The following is a 12,528-nucleotide window of genomic DNA, read 5'->3' as shown; positions in this document are numbered from 1 at the left end:
TTTTATGATTGCCATTTTTTTAGGACAAAAACTTATGTGAGACGATCTCACGGGTATTATTTGTGAGACGGATCTTTTATTTGGGTCACTCATAAAAGAGTATTACTTTTTATGCTAAGAGTACTATTTTTTATTGTGAAAATGGGTATTGTTGACCCATCTCACAGATTATGATCCGTGAGACGGTCTCACATGACACTCACTCTTTTTTTAGATTAAAACAAAAAAATTCAAAATCCTCATTTATTGGGATCACTTAATGTGGGATTATGCATAATTTACTCGGATACTAACAAGAAATAATTAGTATGATTGTATATATCCTTTGTATTAAAATACATTGAAAGTCAAATTAAATAATTCAACAAACACAATATAAATAACTTAAATCAAATAATAAACAATAAATTGTTAGGATTTTTGTTCACCTACTATTTAATCTGCTATTAAGATTCGATCTCAATTCATAAGTCATGTTTTTTTTACAAGAATCAATACTCTACCAATATATTATGTCGAGCTATATTAATATAATTAACAAAATGTAATAATCAAATGTCCATATGTTATTTAACAATTGTAATCGCATTAACAAACAATGGAATCTTCTAGTTTTTGGCCTATTGGACTATGACTATCAACATATATTCAATATCAGATGTCTATGCAAGTTGTAAATTCAGGGATTATATTTACTATCATGTTATAAAATCTCTTGTCGGACTCAATTATAACATATAAAATCACTTCGAAGTTAGTCATGCTACAAAGATACAATAACCACAATAACATAATCAAATATGTTCAAAATAAAATATCATCTTAAAAAATAAATCAAAACATATATGTCTAAGGGATTTAATCCCCAAATACCAACAAAAAAAAAGAGAAAATGTTGTGATGCGGTTTTTGTGCTTCACTTTCCCTCTTGCTCTCCCTCTTCTCATTAGCATTTTTCTGATGAAAATGGTGGCTCCTAATCCTTTTGCTCCCTAGGTTTTTCTTCTTTTTTATCAACCAAAGAGTTCATCAATTCATTCTTTCTTGGCCCGAAAAAATTTGTGTAGATCTGTTTTTCATCTTCGCGTCGCATTGGGGTGGTCATTTTTGTCGGCAATAATGGAGTGGAGCAATTAATGAGGAAGGACCACCTATTTAGTTAAAAATAAAAAACGTGTTTTGAAAATTGTAGATGGAAGAAAAAACGTAACGCGGTTTCACATCTCAATTTTAAGTTATAAATAAGAGCTCCCTCTTTCATTTTGAAATCATCCTTTTTTCGAGATTATTAATTCTATAATATTTGTGAGGTATTTTATTCTCTTGTATTAAGAGAGTGTGTGTTCTCTTTGGAAACACAGTGAGTGAGTTGTACACCGTAAAATATTATAGTGGAATTCTTTTCATCTTGTCCGTGGTTTTTATCCTAATAATTGCTATAGGTTTTCCACATAAATCTCGGTGTCCAGTATATTCTTTATTTTTGGGTTTTATTATCTCAAATTCCGCACGTGGGATCAACAAGTGGTATCAGAGCCTTGGTTTAAATTTTCTTAAAATTCTGAGTATGCTTTGTGGTTGCAGCCCATACTGATCTTCCACATCAGCAAAGATTTTTTTTGAGATTTTTTATTTAAGGCGAGATTATTTTGTCCAGTTTACTAAATTGTTGTAGACATAATGGTGGGCAGGTACGAGATAGAAAAGTTCAACGGAAGCAATTTTATGCTGTGGAAAATAAAGATACAAGCAGTTTTAAGAAAGGAGAATTTCTTGGCGGCTATTGGAGATAGACAAGTGGAAATTACGGACGATGGAAAGTGGAATGAGATGAATGATAATGGTGTTGCCAATTTACACTTGGCTATAGTAGACGAAGTACTGTCAAGTATATCTGAGATAAAAACAACCAAAGCTATCTGGGATACCCTGACAAAGATGTATGAGGTCAAGTCGTTACACAACATGATTTTCCTAAAGAGAATGCTTTATACTATTCGGATGGCGGAATCCTCATTGATGACCAACCATGTCAACGAACTAAATACTCTATTTTCCCAACTCACTTCCATGGGGCATAAAATAGGGGAAAATGAACGTGCACCATATTCATATGATCAACTTATCATCAACATAACCAACAATATTCTTATGGACTTTCTAAGATTCGACGATGTCTTAACTGCCGTTCTCGGAGAAGAAAGTCGACGCAAGAATAAGGAAGATAGGTTGGTAACCTCGAAGCAGGTAGAGGCTTTACCGACAATAAGAGGAAGATTTATGGACCATGACTCCAGTGGGAATCAAAGTCGAGAAGTAAGAAGAAAAATATTTACTGCTTTAAATGTGGCAGTAAAGGGCACTTCAAGAAAGAGTGTACGAGTATCAAGAAAAGTTCTCAAGGAAATGTGGCCAGTATTTCAGGCGGTTGTGAAATATTATTCAGCGAAACAACAACTGTTGCAGAAGGCAGGAACAAATTTTGTGACACATGGATTATGGATTCAGGAGCGACGTGGCACATGACGTCTCGGAGAGAATGGTTTGATCATTATGAACAAGTCTCAGGAGGATCTATATTCATGGAAAATGATCATGCCTTGGAAATCGCTGGGGTCGGTACTATCAAAATTAAAATGTTTGATGGCATCATTCGCACTATACAGGAGGTACGACATGTGAAAGGATTGACGAAGAATCTTTTGTCCTTGGGGCAATTGGATGACATCGGTTGCAAAACACGTATCGAGAATGAGATCATGAAAATTGTGAAGGGTACGCTTATGGTTATGAAGGCGGAAAAAGTTGCTGCAAATCTGTATGTAATTTTGGAGGAAACACACAAAGAGGAAGAACTAGTTGTTGCATCAATTGGTTCAGGAGAAGAATTAACAGTGCTATGGCATTGAAAGCTCGGGCATATGTCAGAACGAGGGTTGAAAATTCTCACAGAACGGAAGCTGCTTCCGGAACTTACAAAAGTGTCACTACCCTTTTGTAAGCACTGTGTTACCAGTAAAAAAGACAGATTAAAGTTTGGCACTTCTACTGTCAGGAGCAAAAGCATATTAGAACTGATTCATTCGGATGTTTGGCAAGTACCAGTTGATTCCCTAGGAGGAGCGAGATACTTTGTCTCGTTCATTGATGATTTTTGTAGGAGATGTTGGGTGTATCTAATCAAGAAGAAATCAGATATTTTCCAGATCTTCAAATATTTCAAAGCGCGGGTTGAACTTGATTCAAAAAAAAATCAAGTGTCTGAGTACTAACAATGGAGGAGAATATACCAGTGACAAATTTGATGCATATTGTCAACATGAAGGCATCAAAAGACAATTAACAACGATTTACACACCCCAACAGAATGGAGTGGCAGAACGGATGAACAGGATCTTGTTGGACAGAACAAGAGCTATGTTGAGGACTGCAGGTCTAGACAAGTCATTTTGGGTGGAAGCAGTCAAAATCGCTTGTTATGTTATCAATCGTTCTCCTTCAGTAACGATTGAACTGAAGACTCCGATAGAGATGTGGACCGGAAAACCAACAGATTATTCTCATTTGCATACATTTGGAAGTCCTGTGTACGTTCTGTACAATGAGCAAATAAGATTGAAGTTGGATTCGAAATTCAGAAAATGTATCTTCTCGGGTTTTGCAGATGGAGTAAAGTGATTTCGCTTGTTAGATCCTACTGTTCACAAGCTTGTCATCAGCAGGGATGTTATCTTCGAGTAAAATAAAGTAAAGAGACAAAGACACACTGAATTCAGAAACTACTATTTTTCAGGTGGAAAATAAGACAGAAGAAAATCAAGTTTCTTGTGAAGCAGTACCAGAGCACGAAGAATTTCCAATGTGAGGCAATCAACTCGAGATAGAAGACCACCAAGTTGGCTTTCAGATTATGTCACTGAAAGCAATATTGCATATTTTCTATTAACAGAGGATGGGGAGCCATCGAGTTTCCACTAGGCTACTCAAAGCTCGGATGTATCCTTGTGGATGATAGCAATGCAAGAAGAGTTGGAGACCTTAGACATGAATAAAACGTGGGATCTTGTTACACTACTATGAGGAAAGAAATCAATTGGAAATAGATGGGTATATAAGATCAAGCGTGATGGCAATAACCAAGTGGAGCGGTATCGTGTTAGTTTGGTGGTAAAAAGGTATGCTAAAAAAGAAGGCATTGACTTCAATGAGATATTTTCTCCTGTGGTTCGGCTTACAACAGTCAGAGTGATGCTGGCATTGTGTGCGGTGTTTGACTTACACCTAGAACAACTAAATGTGAAAACAACATTTCTTCATGGAGATCTTGAAGAAGAAATCTATATACTCCATCCAGAAGGTTTTTCGGAAAAAGTCAAAGAGAACTTGGTTTGCAGGTTGAACAAATCTCTGTACGACCTCAAACAGGCACCGACGTGTTGGTACAAGAGATTTGATTCCTATATCATGAGCCTTGGATACAACAGATTGAGTGCAGACCCTTGTACATATTTCAAGAGGTCTGTTGATGATTATATCATTTTGTTGTTGTATGTGGACGACATGTTGGTAGCAGACCCCAACAAAGATCAGGTCCAAGGTGTGAGAACCTGAATTTCCAGCAGCAGCTAACATTTTGCAGCAGCTATCAAAATTCAGCATCAATGCAAAATTTCCAGCAGAAGCTGGTATTTTTTCCAGCAGATAGAATCCAACAGCAGATAACAGATAAAATCCAGCAGCAGAAGAGTTCAGCAGCGCAGGATTCCAGCAGACAGTTACTAATTCAGATTATGACTTGTAACTAAAGTATTTAACATGGAATAAAGGCTGTTAATGTCAGATTATGGCCATTAATTGGGAGGCCAACAGTCAGAAATGTGCCTATAAATAACACTCTCAAATCTCTGATTGGTGTTACACAAATACTGAGTTATCACTTGAATTTTCGAGTTAAGAGAGTGCTTATTTTCGAGCTGTAAAATCCAGTAGAAAGAGCAACCAGATTCCAGAAGACTGCAACCGAAACTTTCAAGCAAATTATTACTGTAGTGGGCTTATGTATAAATATCTTGAAACCAATTTGATGATTCCTGTTTTAAAGCAAAATATAAGTATTCTTGATTCCTGATATCTGATTTTTGAAGCACTGAAACCTAGTGAACTAATGGTAGGAATATATATTCTGAACATTACTGATTACTGGCCTCACTCGTTAGAGGAGAGAACATATAGGGGACTGATATCAGTTTAGCCATGAAATTCACGAACGTGCTTCGTGCTTACTTGTTAAATTTCTGATTACTGAATACTGGTTACTGAATACTGAATACTGAATACTGGTTTCTGTTCTGAAAATAAGAATTTATGTATATTATTCGTATTATTGTTTCTGTTAAAAATAGTTTTGAAAACTGGGAGTTATTCCCGCCCCCGCTTACTGAGTGACAACCATATCACTCACCCACCAAATCATCCCAGATAGGAACGACGAAGAAATGCTATAAGAAGAGGAACAAATCCAGTTCTGGGGCTGGTGAAGAAGATTGTTAATTCTCAGTTTTATTTTTTTTGTTTTCCGCTGCATCTGTAAGACATTGTTATGTCTGGTTTGTTTTACATTTCCACTGTAAAACATTAATTATTTGAGTTTGTAGCAGACATTGAAATATTCAGTAATTATGAATAAAAAGACTGGTTTCTGAATTATGTATTCTGAGGCTTGTTGTTTTCGAATGTAAATTTGAGAGCAACGCCGGTGTCAACTAACCCCCGTCCCGGGGCGTGACACAAGGATTGAAGACACAGTTGGCTAGGGAGTTTGATATGAAGGACTTGGCACCAGCAAACAAAATTCTAGGGATGCAAGTTCACCGAGACAAAAGTAATAGAAATATTTGGCTTTCTGAGAAAAATTATTTGATGAAATTCTTGCAACGCTTCAACATGCAAGATAGCAAGCCAATCTCGACCCATCTTCCTGTTAACTTCAAGTTATCCTCCGAGATGTTCCTAGAAGTGAAGCAGAGAGGATGGAGATGTCTCGAGTACCATATGTATCAGCAGTGGGAAGTTTGATGTTCGCTATGATCTGTACAAGACCAGACATTTCTCGAGCAGTGGGAGCAGTTAGTTGGTATATGACGAATCCTGGACGAGAGTATTGGAGCACTGTTAAGAGGATCCTTAGATACATTAAGGGTACCTCGAATGCTGCATTATATTATGGAGGATCAGATTGTACAATCAGGGGCTATGTCGATTCAGATTATGCATGTGATCCTGATAAGAGGAAATCTACTACTGGTTATATGTTTACACTTGTAGGGGGAGTAGAAAGCTGTGTTTCAAAACTGCAAACAGTCATGGCGTTATCTACGACTGAAGAAGAATATATGGCAGCTACTCAAGATTGCAAGGAGACAATATGGATTAAAAGGTTATTTAAGGAGATCATACACAAACAAGATAAGGTTTATTTGTTTTGTGACAGTCAAAGTGCCCTACACATCACAAGGAATCCAGCCTTTCATTCCAAGACTAAACACATTGGAGTTCAATTTCATTTTGTGCGAGAAGTAGTAGAAGAAGGAAGTGTCGATATGCAAAAAATTCATACAAAATATAATATGGCTGATTTTCTGATCAAGCCATTGAACACTGATAAGTTTGAGTGGTGTAGTTTCTCAAGTGGGCCTATCAGAAACGTAAGCAGCAGGAAATGGCAAGATCGAAAAGATGTATGGAGATGTGTGATTCTCAATCAAATCTCTAGTGAGAGAAATGTCGGCAATCATGGAGTGGAGCAATTAACGAGCAAGGACCACGTATTTGTTGAAAAATAAAATGACGTGTTTTGAAAATTGTAGATGGAAGAAAAAACGCAACGCGGTTTCACATTTCAATTTTCAGTTATAAAAAAGAGCTTCCCCCTTCATTCTGAAATCATCCCTTCTTCGAGTTTTCTATAATCTTATAAGAATTTGAGTGATTAGTTCTATAATAGTTGTGAGGTGTTTTGTTTTCCTGTATTAAGAGAGTGTGTGTTCTCTTTGGAAACACAGTGAGTGAGTTGTACACCGTAAAATATTATAGTAGAATTCTTTTCATTTTTCTGTGGTTTTTACACTAATAATTTTTAGGGATTTTCCACGTAAATCTCGGTGTCCAGTTTATTCTTTATTCATATTTATTATCTCAAATTACCGCACGTGGGACCAACAATTTTTGTAGACGCCGTGCACAATGCTTAGATTTTTTTCCTTTCGCGTTGGGACGATCATTTTTTCAATCCCTGGCGTGACCCTTAGCAAGATCTCTGTTGTCAGACATTTTAATCCACCACCTCTATTCGTTTTTTGTCACTTTTTTCAATAAAACAACCAATTTAAATGAATAGCAGCCTATATGCACAAATTATGAAATAAATGAACAAATACGGACTTGATGCAACAAAAAATGCAATAACATGCTCAAAAAAATTGATACGACGTACTAAGACATGTAAAATTGACACATATCATAAACAAAGTCTATATTACTCGTGTCTAAAATATTAATCAAGTATCTTGTTTAAATTTAACCAAAATAACAATTGTTGGAAATATTTTTTCGACCATTCCAATTATTTTTATCTCATAAATAAGGATGTAGTTTCTTTAATGTAATTAGTTAATTTCGAATAAAAATTTATTATTTCTCTTCCAATTTTTTTTTCATTTTTTGAGAATCAACGTGCCTAGACAGGTCGTAGCTTAAAATATGTCTGAATTAAGTCGTAGCTTAAAATATGTATGAATTATTCACTCATTTAAGGCCCATATATGTTGAGGCCACTAAGTTCAACAAGAAGCAACTTCATAATGTCGCCAATGACTAGTGCATTTTGGCACTTCGCAATCGGTGCTAAAGATAAAACGTTAGTTGATTACACTTTTTTGTTGTTTTAAAATTAATTATGATTATATAATATTATATTTTATATATATATATATATGTATATATTTATTTATCATATATATTTTATCAACACCAGCATAAACCAAGTCCAAAAAGAAATTAATAAATATGTGTGGGGTATATGTGGATATTAATGGGGCAAGTGAGAGGATATAAATCATAATACAATTGTTATGGTTCTTTCTATTATACTTTTCAGTTTGGTGAAGAACCTAACTAGTAAGATCAAATCGAGTAGGTAGTCTGACGAGTTATTTCCCTAAATTTTGAAATTTCAACATTATTCTTTAAAATTGAATATATATTTTTTACTGATCCATGCTCTCCTAATTTGTGTTAAAAAAATTATATATTAAATTATAATTAATTTATGCACGTATTTATATGTGTATGTGTTATGCCGGGGTAAATTGGGTTAGTTGGGTAAAAATTTTATTGGGGGGGGGGGGGGGGGGGGTTATTCTTCTTTCCTGGGACTGCTGGAAACCGGGCGGAGGGATCTTGGGCTAGGTGTTCTGCACACTTGTAAAACAAAGAACGTTAGTGAGACGCCTGAAGATTTTGTAACGTTGTCACTCTAACGCTTAAGATAGTCAAGTATTTACGCGGAGGAAGGTGCGATATATAGAGTATACAGTGAGAACTTGTGAAAAATGTTATGTGAATGTCCTATATGATCGAGAAAACTGAGTATTCATATAGAGAAATGTAACGATGATCTTATTTCCAGTGTCTGTCTACTCATCGTGATCAAACAAATGCTCACGCTTTGTCCATCTGATACTATCACTACTGACATCTCATATTGTTTTCAATCTTGTTACACCACCCTTACATGCGCTGACTGACATATTAATGATTTCGATGCATATTGATCCATACCTGTGTGGCCATAATCAATGTATGTCCCGAGATGCTCGTGCAGAGGTCATAATGCGAGGACACAAACATTGTCTCTCATCCATTATTCTAGTCTTCTTATACCGTTCAAGCTAAACTAGGAACCCAGGTTTGTTTGAGCATACGCTGATCTAATCAGCTTCCCTAGTTGATGTATACCAATGATGGCTTATATGATAACAGTTTCTTCACTTGTGTTGATTCTTGCTCCGTCCTCCCTTGGCTTCCCAATCTTTCTCATTATGCCCTAGTCCAAAAATGACCTTGACTGTTTTCTGGGGTATCAGGGTGTATTATCCGTGCACGACAATATTAGATGCACCAATCCCACTTTCAATTCAACCTTTTCTGCATGAAGGAAATAAAGCCTGCATACCTTCTAAAAAAAGTGATTAATTGGGTGGCTTTGGTCCAAAAGAAGGTGGTTTTTAAAATTTTCTATTGAAAATAAAAAATCCCGTGTGAGGATTCTTTAAGTTTTATATCGAAAATAAAAAAATAAAAGGGTTTATTATATTCATTGTTATTTTTTAACAGAAAGATAACATTGCGAAAAAAATACTATTTTAAAAAATTGTTGTTCTAAAAACACATTAACAATATGAGAAGAATATGTTTGCATGTGTAATGTAACAATATTCATATTTGCGGCTATAGTGGATCAAATCAGAAATTTATAAGCCTCGAATATGCCTATGATGCCGACGACTTATAATCGGTTATAGATTTGGAATAAGGTATCGGGTTCGAAATCCAATTATAACAAACATCTCCCCTAACTTTAAAAAGATTTATATGACAATCAATTTTCAATGTCAGGCAGGTACATACAAGCTTGGCGATTATAACTCGCTTAAAATATATAAGGTACGTTTTAAAACTGATGGATCTCGTATGTATTGATTTTAATATTATTAAGTTAAATGACAAGTGATGACCGTATGAAATTTTATGTTTAAGAAAATTTTTAATTTTTCCGCAAATTTTGAAGTAGTAAAAGTACGGTACGTTACAGTTGGTATCAAAGCGGTGTTCTTGTAAAGGGTTATGCCTACTGCCAGTCGCAAGAAGCTCACGAAGTCACACCTCAAGTCTGTAAGTTTTAAAGTCTTTTAAGTAATGAACATCAAGTCATGATTTCAGTATGTGTATGCTTTAAATTCTATTACCTGTATGTTTAGATGACATACGTTTTTAGAGTACAGGCTGACTTGTCATTATGAATTGAGATTGGATCTTTAAAATTTTTATGCATGTTATGACATGAAATGAGAAAGTAATTAATTTCTTGCATGTTGGTGTGGTGGACTTGGACATGAGTAAGAATTTTACTTTTGGGCGTTTGGAAAAGTTGAAAATGATTTGTCTATATTAATTTTTGGTTAGTAGTACTGATGTTATACTTGTGGGTCATAAGTTAAACTGGATAATGATGAATGCTTTTGGGACTTGTAGATTTTATAAGAAATTTCTGATGATTCATGGTTGTTAGCTGAGTTGATTCTTTTAGAACTCCATTAAAGGATTAATGGTTCAGGACTACGACGATCTTTAGAAATATAAAGACGTAGAATTTATTTAGGATGCATGTCTTCCCAGTTGGATTTAAGGATTGAATTGCACGAATTGAAAATTTTAAAGACCTAAGTGCAAAGCAATATTCTAAGGGATTATTTTCGAATTTACCAAATTTTGGGATTAAATTTTTAGTTCAAGAATTTTAAGGTTAATGGGGTTAAGTCGAAAAATTTATGGGTATGAAGATGCAAATTTCAAAGAGTTGTATGGCCAAAAATATAAATTTTGGGAACTTTAAGGGCCAAATTGCAAAGTCCGAAATTTTTGAGGATTAAATACGAACTTTTGAGGAACACTTGGGATTTTAAATATTAATAGAAATGTAAGACATGATATGGAAATTGATTTTTGGGTTTAATAAGCTTAAGATTGTCGAACTTTATGTTACGAGAAACTTATAAGATGGAATTAATAATGCCAACAACTTATGGGTAATTGTGGAATTTTTGAAATTTAGGACAATTGGGTAATTTTTTTAGGAAATTAAGAATTTATGCTACAATTTTAAGAAATTGAGAGAACTAGTATAGCGGTAAATGAGAATTGAATGGTTTAAATGATAGAAATCTCGGGGATTTAAGCTCGAAGAGATCATTAGAACATTGAAGTATTTGGGTTATAATATTATAAGAAATGGTAATCAAGGGAGTTGTAAGATGAATTGATATTTGGCTCGAAAGTTAGGCGCTAGTGAATTAATGTTGCGGCAAATTAAGAATTTAGAATGATAACGATTTGAGGTAAAAGTTGCTCAATTAACTAAGTTATAAGAGTAGACAATGATTTAGCAAAATTTTTGGGAACTTAAGATTTATGTGTTATAAGTTTTTATCAATGATCTTAACAGCTAAGACTATACTTTTGTTGGAATTTTATTTTCTAGAAAGTTGAGTATGATCGATGGTTAGGTTACTCGATAGATGTATGAAAAGATTTAAGTAGACATCTGGTCTTGAGAAATTTTTTTTTTAAGTTATTAAGAAAATTGGGAATAAGTAAATATGTGTGTTGGAATTATGTTATCTAAAACTATTTGGATTGCACAAGTTGAATTTAAAATGTATGAAATATTTGTTAGTACGGAAATTTCTGTGGGTGAAATAAATACAAAAGAGAATTAGTGGTGTTCAACATAAGTTATCAATCAATGAATATTAAGATTTTTATTTAGTAAGAAATCTAAAAGTTTGCCATGGTGGTATGACAAATCACGATGCATTTTATTAATTAATGAATATTACAATACAAAGTAATGGATAAACAACAATTACAAGTAATCGTAAAAATAAAGAAAAAACATGAGGAGGATATTCTCCGATAAATACAAGAATCGTAAATATAATAACTAAAATAATTGAAAATAACTTTGCAAAAGTCATCTTCTTTTTCTTCGAAAAAAAAAAATTTGATGAAGAATAAGTTTTAGAAGAGAAGAGAAAGTTGGAGTGATTGAATGTATTTGTGAGATGGTATTTATAGAGAGAAAAAAAAAACTAGCCGTTAGTTACCGTTTTATGACCGTTGGTATATGTATGTATTTGTATAATTTTATGGTAAAAATATGGTGTATATAATATTAGATATGTTTAAATAATTATGTATATCATATCTCATTATTATAATGAGATGTCATAATTTATTTTGTTTAAAAATCTTATAAGCTTTTATACTTGTCGTATCCCTTACTCGAAATTTAAGATTGACAACAATTTTGTAATTTAGATGTACTTGTAAATAGCTAAGTTATGTAATTTTGTATCGTAAGGAAAGAATCGATTCAAGAGTTGTAGGCCAATATTATTATGAGGTAAGATAATGTTTAACTATTAAGTGTATTGCCGAGGATAGGAGTTGATCAGTAATTTTTGGGTGCTAAGAATTTTTAAGATGAACTGCGTAAATGCAAATGTAATAGGTCGTTGATCATTACGGGTATAGTATAAGATAGGTATGATACGATAAGTTTGAGCCTCCATTTCTAAAATTGGGAACGGTGAGAAAAGTTAGAAGACGAGATCATAGTAAAGTAAAAGTAAGTCTCCATAAGTCGTTTTAAGTTGTGAATCGCAAATGAGGTTTTTGGTAGGAAATTTA

The sequence above is a fragment of the Primulina eburnea genome, chromosome 10, assembly GCF_022965805.1.
Source record: "Primulina eburnea isolate SZY01 chromosome 10, ASM2296580v1, whole genome shotgun sequence".
Classification (NCBI taxonomy): Eukaryota; Viridiplantae; Streptophyta; class Magnoliopsida; order Lamiales; family Gesneriaceae; genus Primulina; species Primulina eburnea.
Note: the sequence above shows the minus strand (reverse complement) of the source record.